Source organism: Mus caroli, chromosome 5, assembly GCF_900094665.2.
Source record: "Mus caroli chromosome 5, CAROLI_EIJ_v1.1, whole genome shotgun sequence".
Taxonomy (NCBI): domain Eukaryota; kingdom Metazoa; phylum Chordata; class Mammalia; order Rodentia; family Muridae; genus Mus; species Mus caroli.
Window position 1 is genome coordinate 66160910 of NC_034574.1, and position 9828 is coordinate 66170737.

Below are 9828 nucleotides of genomic sequence, written 5' to 3' on the forward strand. Positions count from 1 at the left end.
GAAGAAGAAGAAAAGAAGAAGAAGAAGAAGAAGAAGAAGAAGAAGAAGAAGAAGAAGAAGAAGAAGAAGAAGAAGAAGAAGAAGAAGAAGAAAGTTCTGATACTCACCACCACAATGTAAATGACCTCGATAGCATTATGCTGAGGGAACTAAGCCAAGAGAAAAGCTGACATGACTCCACTCTGAGGTAGTCCGGCTCTAAACAGAGTAACGCAGGAACACCATGGTTGTGTTGGTAGGGCGGGTATGGGTGAGTGGAGGAGAGTTAGATCCGACTGAATGGATACAAAATTCAATCCGTTCACTCAGCTCAACTGTGGACCAGGAAAAGGTTCTGCAAGCAGGAGAGGCCGATGACTGAGCTCTAACAGGGAGCGTGCGCTTGGTGCCACTGAATTGCAGTGTTCACATAGATACCGTCAAGGTGGGTAACTACTGTGCTATGTGCATGCCTAGCTTGGGAAGCCCTGGGTTTAATCTCCAGCACTAAAAAAATAAAAAAAGAAATAAACTTCTGACCCAGAGCCAGAAAGGATCTGAATCCAGCCAAAGGTTGAAAAAGTGAGCTGGAACACAGCGCAGAAGATTCTGTGACACACACACCCCGCACCCCCACCCCCACCCCCGGGCTGAAATGACTGTTGTCCCAGAAAATATTACCATGGCAGTTTATGAGAGGCTCTGGCTAGAAGGACTGACACCAACTGTCAGATGATGGAGTTTACCATGGAAGGCTGGGACTCTGGGGGAAAAAAAATGGTCACCGAGCAATGGATAACTGATGCTTGCAGTTCTTTTGCTGTTCTTAGGGCCATGAGCCCTGCGTCCAAAAAACGATTTACTTATTCCACTCCAGAGTATGTGTGAGAGAAAATAAATAAAGCACACAATGTCTACCAAAGGCATGCAGAAGAAGTCAGGGCAACTTAATTCCACCATCTGGAGGATAGATAAGCAAATGGCGGGCATTCACACACGTGTACTGAGTGAAAGGATTGTCATTTCACACACCATGGGGGCGTCCCACAGACACCACACAACGGGGGGGGGAAGATCACAGACATCTGCATTGTCTATTTGTTGGCTTCAATACGGTTTTATTTGTTTGGCTGGTTGATTGGTTTGGGAATGTTTTTGGTTGGTTGGTTTTGAGACAGGAGGGTCTTACTGTGTAGCTTGGGCTGGCTCTAGTCCTGAACTCACTATAGACCAGCCTGGCCTCCAACTCACAAAGATGCAACTGTCCGTGCTTCCTGAGAACTAAGACTAAAGGCACCCCCACCACGTCCAGTAAGTTTGCCTGGTTGCCTGGTCTTGTTACATAAGCCTGGCTGGCCTCAAACCCACAGCAAGCCTCCTGCCTCAGCTTCCCAAATGCAGTGATAATGAGTCACCATGTCCAGAGTCACAGATACATTGTTAAGAAAACAAAAGGCCAGACAGAGTCTCTTATGGCTGAGACTGTTGTATATAGGTAATTATTTAGCATTCTAGCCGTATTATTCCTACAAAGCCTACCAGATCTGTAGCTGAAAGAAATTCATATTAGCATACAGTGAAAAAACAAATCAGGAATCTGAAACCAAACAGGAAGTACCAGTTTATAAGAGAACCCCTAGAACCTGCATGGTGTTCTTAGCATTCCACTGTGCAAAAAAGAATTAGGACTCCCTGGAGAGAGGCTGCTGGACACCAGGAATGGGGAGGAAATGTCTATCTAGGTAGCAAAGAAACTATTGAAGAAGCTATCCCACCAGGGAAACAAGTACTGTCTATTACACTACAAAGGATACAATGTTAAGTACCACTGTTTTACAACCCCCTGTGTAATTCCAGAGTCCCCAAAACAAGGGGGCAAAACCAATTTTGTAAATAAAGTTTTATTAGAACATAACCTAGGCCATTCATTTACATTGACTAGTTCCTTTACCTTTACCTTAGCAGCTGTCTAAGCCACGAGAGAGGAAAGGTGAAGGTCTTCAAACACAAACTAACATTACAGGAAAAAAAAAAAAAAAAACACCTTCCAGCAGTTGACCTGATTGCCACTGGTATGCAACGCTTTGGGGGAGGGCTTGAGGGGGTGGATACTTGGTGTAAGCCCTAGACAGACACTTGGTGACACACACAGACCTGACTAAAGTCATCAGACCTTAATATGATTCTTAATATAAGAATCAAGACCCAAGCTCTGTACCAGGTCTCAGGAGACACAGAGGACAGGTGAGAGCATCTCACTGGCTCACAGGGCTGTTGCCAGGAACCTCCACATCTAAAGAGGCCCCAAGCTACTCACTGTTTTCCAGAAACAAAAAGGGGAGGGAGACAGGGCACAAGGGGAACCACTTCAAGAATCATACAAGTGCAATGGGGAGGAGGGGCTTACCAGTCCTCGTCCAATCAAATCACCTGTTTTTAAAACAGCCCGAGAAAACTTGGACTCAGCTATGACAATATAGATTGAGCTTTACAGTCTTTCATACTGAAATACAGAGACTTAAGGATTCATACTGAAAAGGCAAATGTGTGGGATCTTGCTTCAAAATTACCCAGGCAGGGGAGGAGAGTTACTGCGGAGAAACAATGCCTGTGACCCAATAATTACCTCCTCTGGGGGTGAACACAAAGGAGGGCTACCAGTCTATCTGCATATATAGTTTAATTTCTCACCAGTGAAGATTTCAAGATAGTAACAGACAAAGAAATAAAAATTCTTTGTACAAAAGAAAAAAAAAAACAAAACCTCCAGATCTAAAATGAAGACCTTGATTTCAATACACAGGAAGGGAACAGTCCCGAGTCCCAAGCAAAGATGAGGCAGAAGATAGAAGTGGGGGAGAGAGGAGGCTACAGAAGTCAATCCAAGGGCGCTAAGGCTAGCGGATGGCTTTCAGCTGCTCTAGTCTTCAGAAGACACCAGTATTTTTTTAAGGGTTCTGGGGTTGGAACCACTGATCTAAGATATATTGACTCTAAAAACCATCCAAGCACCATGAATACATGGGAGAACGGTAGAAAGGGGACAGAAGGAACATCGGGGCCAAATAAGGAGAGTCCTGGGGATCAGGAGAAGAGATGACTAAGGATGCAGGAAGAAAAGGGATACTAACTTGCAGCGAGAGATACTAACTGAAAAGTAATCTAATAGCAGTGTGTGGTTTGTAAGAAAATGGTCCCCAGAGGCTCATAGGGATTGAGTGGTACAATTATGAGCCATGGCCTTGTAGAAGTGGATGTTGCTTTGGGGGCAAGCTTTGAAGTTTCAGATGTTCAAGACCGTATCAGTGTGGTACTGCTGCCTGGGGATCAGGATAGAGAACTCTCAGTTCCTTCTCCAGCTTCATGTCTGCCTGCTTCCTGCCGTGAGGATAATGCACTGAACCTCCAGAAACTGTAAGTCAGCCCCAATTAAATGTTGTCCTTTATAAGAATTGCCATGGTCATAGTGTCTCTTCACAGCAATAGAAACCCTAAGACAAGCAGGTATCATGTTCCTGTCTCATAACTTACTAAAACAATAGATCAAAACTGTCTCACTCGATGGGAAAGAGAAGAAAATATATCTTCAATTTAAAAAAAAAATCAAAATTCTTTCAATTTATTCACTGAACTAACAAGGTATTAAAATCTTTAAAAAAAATAAACTCACGAATAATTCAACTGAATTATTATATGGGCAAGAAAACTGATATCTAAGGCTAATTAGCTTATGCTCTTTAAAAACCCAATGTAGTGGATGGTAAGAACTACAGTTGAACCACAAGGACACCCCCCCCCCATTCTCCACTCTGCTGCCGAGGACGCAGAGGACTTCTTTATTATGCTAAAAGTCAGCATGCATTTTCATTCATAAGTAACAAGCATTTGGCAAACGAGTTAACTGCTGCAAAGGGGGACCTATTTCAACCAGTTCATTTGTTAAGGTCTCCCATTTCAGCAATATGTTCGTTCTGTCCAAAGATGAGTTCTGAGTAAACCTCATGTATGGAAAGGCACAGGCAAGGCCATGCATTAAAAAGAGCTCACACCTCTCTGATGATTGCCATGATGGTGGGCATGATTTCCAGCCACAAGGGCTTGAAGGAGCTATGAGGAACCAAAACCTACCAAGTACACACATCAGGCCGTGTGTCTGACTGCTCTTCCTCTGGACTCTCAGAGTAATTAGGCTGAGTCTCCCCAAAGAAATTAATAAAGCATTTGTCTGCCCAGAATGTGAGCAGCAGTGTCCAACAAATCAGAGACTCCAGTATAAAATGGTAGAATGAGGAAGCAGTCATTACAGGCTCTCTTTCTATGCATCCTGGCCACTTCCCTTTACCATACCGTGCTGCGATGGTTTTGCCAGAGGTTTAAAAGCTGTGGAGCCATCTGACTGCAGCTGGAAACCTCTGAAACCGTGAGCCCCCCAAAAACCATTCCTCTTTTTAAGTTGATTTGCTTGAGCATTTTGTCATAGCAATGAAAAGTGACTCGTGCAGCTATTTTTATATGTATAATTACTAATATTAGGTGTTGTGTTATAGCAGCGAGGCAGTAGAAGAAGGCTGATTAAAAGCTTTCCAAAGACCTATGTTACTGATACTTTTAGAAGTAGTTCAGAAGAAATTATCAAAAATAACTGTGGCTTATATATAAAAAGAGAGGGCCTGGGGAAGGTAGTTCAAAGAACAATTCCTATCATCTTTTAAAGGGCCGGGCACCAAGTCTGAATGCCCGAGTCCCATCCACAAGACCCACTTGATGGGAGGGTAGAACCGACTCTCACAACCTCCACACGATTGCACGCTTGCACGCATGCACATACCCAATCACATACATAGACAGAAAATAAATAAAATTCGTTTTCTTAAGTACACAGCCTTACCACTTAGAAATTGAGGTTGAGGCACAGAGTTTGTAGAAAAGACACCAAATTTGGAAAGGATCCATCTAGAAGCTTCTTCAACCTGGAGCAGGCACTGAAGAGGGGCACGCTGGGAAAAGCAGCAGGGTCAGTCCATGTGTATAGCAGAGTGTGGAATGTCGAAGGCTGGAAGACAGAAACGTCGAGTTGGTGAGTCCTAACATCGAGGTCTCAAACAAAGCTCACAGCACTTTAGCAGCAGTCATGTAACATGCTTCTAATAAAAGTATGGCAATTAACAATTTGGTCAATGGGCTGGTGAGATGGATCAGGGGTTAAGAGCACTGACTGTTCTTCCGAAGGTCCTGAGTTCAATTCCCAGCAACGACATGGTGGCTCACAACCATCTGCAATGAGATCTAATGCCCTCTTCTGGAGTGTCTGAAGACAGCTACAGTGTACTTACATATAATAAATAAATAAATAAATCTTTAAAAAAATTTTTTTGGTCAAAAAAAAAAAAATCCCCTCAGGGCTAGGAACGTGGCTCAGTGGCAAAGCCCCTGCCAGACATACATCCTCACAGGCTCTGTCTCCAACAGCATAAAATGTAAGATTAAAAGGGGGGAGGGGGCTCAAGGCTGGGTTTGGTGGCTTACACCTTTAGTCCCAGGACTCAAGAGGCAGGGACTAGCAGTTCAGTGTAAGTTCCCGGCCAGCCTAGTCCGCCATAGCCAGTTCCAGGCCAGCCAGGGCTCCGCAGTAAGAGCCTGTCTCAAAAAACAAAAAGGAAGTATCCAACTGTCTTTATCCAGGACAATGTGAATTAACCTTGAGGGTCCTAACTTAAATGTTTGTTTTCTAAGCCATCTTCTTTCTCAAGTGTGTTACAATCTTAAAGGAAATGCCAGTCACTGTTACTTGTTTCTTGGGGAAACAGGGCCATGGTACTGTTTCTTTAGCTTAAGGCCAAAGCATCTAGGGACTTGGGACAATGACACTGGAGCTACCTGTCTTCCTACACAGGGCCCCTTAAGGCACAGGTGTTCTGCAGTGCTGGGGGTGGTATCCGTACGCTAGCAGCAAGGTCTGCAATTAACTGGTGACCTCAGAAATCCCATCCTCCTCATACAACCGCACGGGCAGACTGACAGCTGGATGGCCAGATTAGCATGGGAGCCACTTGTAAAACTGAAACAGAAACCATCCAAAAGGATGGGCTAAAAACTAAATGGGGATTGCCTATGCATTCCACGCATCTGGGAAATACAGATGTACTGTGAGCAGCCCTGAGAAGACCACCTGGCTACATTAAATAAGCAAGCTACCTGAACACATTCAGTGTTTAAGAAAATAGCATGTTAAGTTGGGCATGGTGGCGCAGGCCTATAATTCTAGCACATCATGGGGGAGGGGGGAAGGCAGGAGGATTGGGAGTTCTATACAGTGCATTTAGACACCAGCTTAGGTGGCAGAAGACCCTGTCTCAAAAAATACGGTTGGTGGACCCAAAAGCACTTAAAGTCACATGAGAAGTGGGGTCAACTGACTGCTACAGCGGACGCAAGAACACAGGGATAGGAGAGGTATGGGTTCCGTGTTATTGAAACAAGTTTCCAAAATAAGCTGACTCCTCCAGTTTAATAAAGTCATGTAGCCCAGGGTCACTTTACTGAAAAACCCATGGCCACTTCCCTCCTCGTCCATCAGGGGGACCCCCTTGCTGTTGGCAGCAATCCAATATACCCAGAGTGCAGACAGGATACTGGCACTGCATGGATCAGATGCTATCCTGGGCGCCCTGCTGGGGAAGGTCTAAGAAGGCACCAGGACACACTGCTGAGCCGGACGGACGTGTGTCAGCATGGGACAGGGGCTCTCTGAAATGTTCCCAGCTCTGACTCTAAAACTTAAAATGTTTGCAGAATTCTACACAGAAATGCTGTTTATATTATTTTTATATTATATTATTTCCGGAAAAAAAAAAAGAAGAGAAAAGGAGAGGAGAGGGGAGGGGAGGGGAGGGGAGAGGAAAGAAAAGGACAAGAAATGTAAACATCCAAAGTAGAAAAAAAAAAAACAAAAAAAAAACCTATGGCTTCTTTGGAAGGTACATCATATATTATTATTACACTTGACGCGTAGAGTTTGTAGGTGAGCCCGATGGGACTCACCACAATTCTTTTGGGGGTTATTATTTGTATTAATTCTTGAGGAGTTTGCACAATGTGTTTGATTCAGATTTACCTCCCTCCTGACCCTTCCCAGATTCACCCCCATCTCCCCAACTCTGGGTGCTTTTTGTTTTTTAAACTCATCAAAACCAACTTGCTGCCCACATATTTTTCCATGTGTGGCCCTCCATTGGGGTGTGATGACTCACCAGGGCTATACCCCCACCCACCCAGCACCTAACAGCTGCTGACAGGGTGGGGTGTCAGGCCCAGCTCCCCTCCTCATGCTGGGATTTGGTCTGTCTTGGGCCTGCGCAGATCTTGTGTGTGCCATCGTCAGGACTGTTATGAGTTCACATGTGCAGCTGCCCTGATGTGTCCAAAAGAAAACATTGTTTCCCTGTAGTCATGCCCTGCCTCCAGCTCGTACACAGTCTGCACTCCTCTTCCTCAACGATCCCTGGGCCCTGGGAGGAGGGGTTCAGTACACATGTTCCCTTTAGGGCTGAGCATCCTCCATCCTCGGTTTTCAGTGCCTTCACAAATTATGGGTGTCTGCAAATCGCCATCTACTGCAAACAGAAGCCTCTCTGTCTCTACTTTGTCCCTGAACCACTCTGATATAGGATAAAACTTCAAAAAAAATTTTTTTCAAGATTAAAAAAAAAAAAAGGAGAATGAAAGAGGCATTCTTTAGTATAGTAAATTTAAAATACTTTTTAAAACACTCAGAAATGTTACTAAGCAAAAGAAAGCAGGGGAGAGGACACGGAAACAAGACTTAAAAATAGGCTTATTCACTAATGTACACAGTGCTAGTATAAAGTAGGCACTGGGTATATGTAAAATTGCTACCAATAGCAAGGGGAGGGTTCTTCTGAGAGGCAATCACAGATATGCAATACCAAACTAAATTTAAAATATGGAGGGAAAATACTTTTATTGTTAGACAGTAGTTTTAAACAAGTGATGTTTCTCTTACACTTTTCTCCAAACATTTGTTATGATGATAATCAGAAAAAACACTTTCAGGGCAGACAAGATGGCTCAATGGGTAAGAGCACTGACTGTTCTTCCGAAGGTCCTGAGTTCAAATCCCAGCAACCACGTGTTGGCTCACGACCACCCGTACCCGTAATAAGATCTGACGCCCTCTTCTGATGCATCTGAAGACAGCTACAGTGTACTTATTTATAATAATAAATATATCTTTGTGCCTGAGCGAGCGGGGTTGACTGGAGCGAGCAGAGGACCTAAATTCAATTCCCAACAACGACATGAAGGCTCACAACTATCTGTACAGCTACAGTGTACTCATATACATAAAATAAGTAAATCTTTACAAAAAAAGAAAAGAAAAACGAAAAAATACTTTTAAAAGTAAAATCTCAAGAAGACTGTATTATGGATGAATGTATGTGCCCCACCCCTAAACCCACATTCTGACATACTAAGTAGAGGAGGTGGGGACTTTCAGGGGCAGTCAGGGTGCGGTCCCCAAATGGGAATGTTACCGTTACTAAAAGCACAGGAGAGCTTGCTTCCTCTAAACCATGAAGTGGGCTCTGGCCAGACACCAGATCTGCTTTGATTATAGACTTCTCCACCTCCAGGACTGAAGAACCCACCTGACTCACCAGTCTATGGTATTCCATGCCACATCCCAAGATGACTAAGGCTGATGGTGCTAAACAGTAAGAGTGTGGCTAAAACCCTCACACACCGCATACTGGGAAGAGAAAGTCAGAGATCAACTCCAGAAAACTCTACGCGTTCCTCGAAGAAACGCCAACCGGGATTTCCACTCTTTGGTATACAAACACAAAATGATAATATATTCCCTCAAAAAAAATCCATGACTGCCTGTTCTTTGTACCATTTAATACAATAGCCAAATGGTTAAAATAACCAAATGTTAGCTACCAGTGAATGGATAGGTAAAAACTGTGGTTCCTGTACCTGCTGGAATAGTATATCATGTATTGACATTTATCCACAATCAACTGTAGAGATGGGTGTTCAAGTCTATGAATACACAGTAGCCACAAGTTCTATGCTTTAAGTTGATCATTCATGGTGGTGAACAAATTATACCTCAATAAAACTGCATATATATATAAAGTATATATAATATATTATATATACACATACATACACACACACACCTATACTCAAACTTTATGAATAACCCAACATCTGCCATATCGTTTATTACCTTGTGCCTATGTAGAACTAAGGTAAGGCCTTGGCTCTAAACATAATCCCAGACTCCTGTCCCTAAAAGCATGGGGAGGGCATGGCTTCTGCATTTCGGCTTCCACAGAGGCTACGGGAATCAGAGGATTTCACTTTTCTACTAATAGAGCTACATGCCAGCCAGGAGTAAAGTTTGCTCTATAATCTGCTAAGGTCAATTGTGTTTATTATAATTATGTGATTGAGTCAAGCATCACAGCAAGAATGAGTGTAAAAAGAAAATGCTTTGGCTCTAAAAATGAACTTTCATGGTCAGAGGGAAATCCCTCGAAAAGACATTGCACAGAAAGGGCCTTGATTGTATTTCAAAAGACAGCCAAATTTAAAACATTAATATATTTAATCATAGAATGTTTAATGGATTTTCCACCTTATTTCAAACATGTGTGTGTGTGTATAGTCTGTGGTACCTGTGCATGTGTACATGTTTTTGCTTCTTTTTTTTTTTTTTTTTTTTTTTTTTTTTTTTTTTTTGTAACAGGGTTTTTTTGTGCAGTTTTGGCTGTCCTGGAATGCACTCTGTAGACCAGGCTGGCCTCGAACTCAGAAATC

General features: G+C 43.2%; 1 protein-coding gene across 4 annotated transcripts in view; it reads right to left on the reverse strand.

Annotated features, from left to right (window-relative positions):
• Nucleotides 1-9828, reverse strand: part of Fryl (FRY like transcription coactivator) — a 233474-nt gene that overhangs the window by 192402 nt on the left and 31244 nt on the right. For all 4 annotated transcript variants that reach the window (XM_021161844.2, XM_029477618.1, XM_029477617.1 and 1 more), the window contains exon 2: nucleotides 4868-5032. The gene's annotated coding sequence lies outside the window, so the exon portion shown is untranslated. The remainder of the gene's footprint in view (nucleotides 1-4867; nucleotides 5033-9828) is intronic.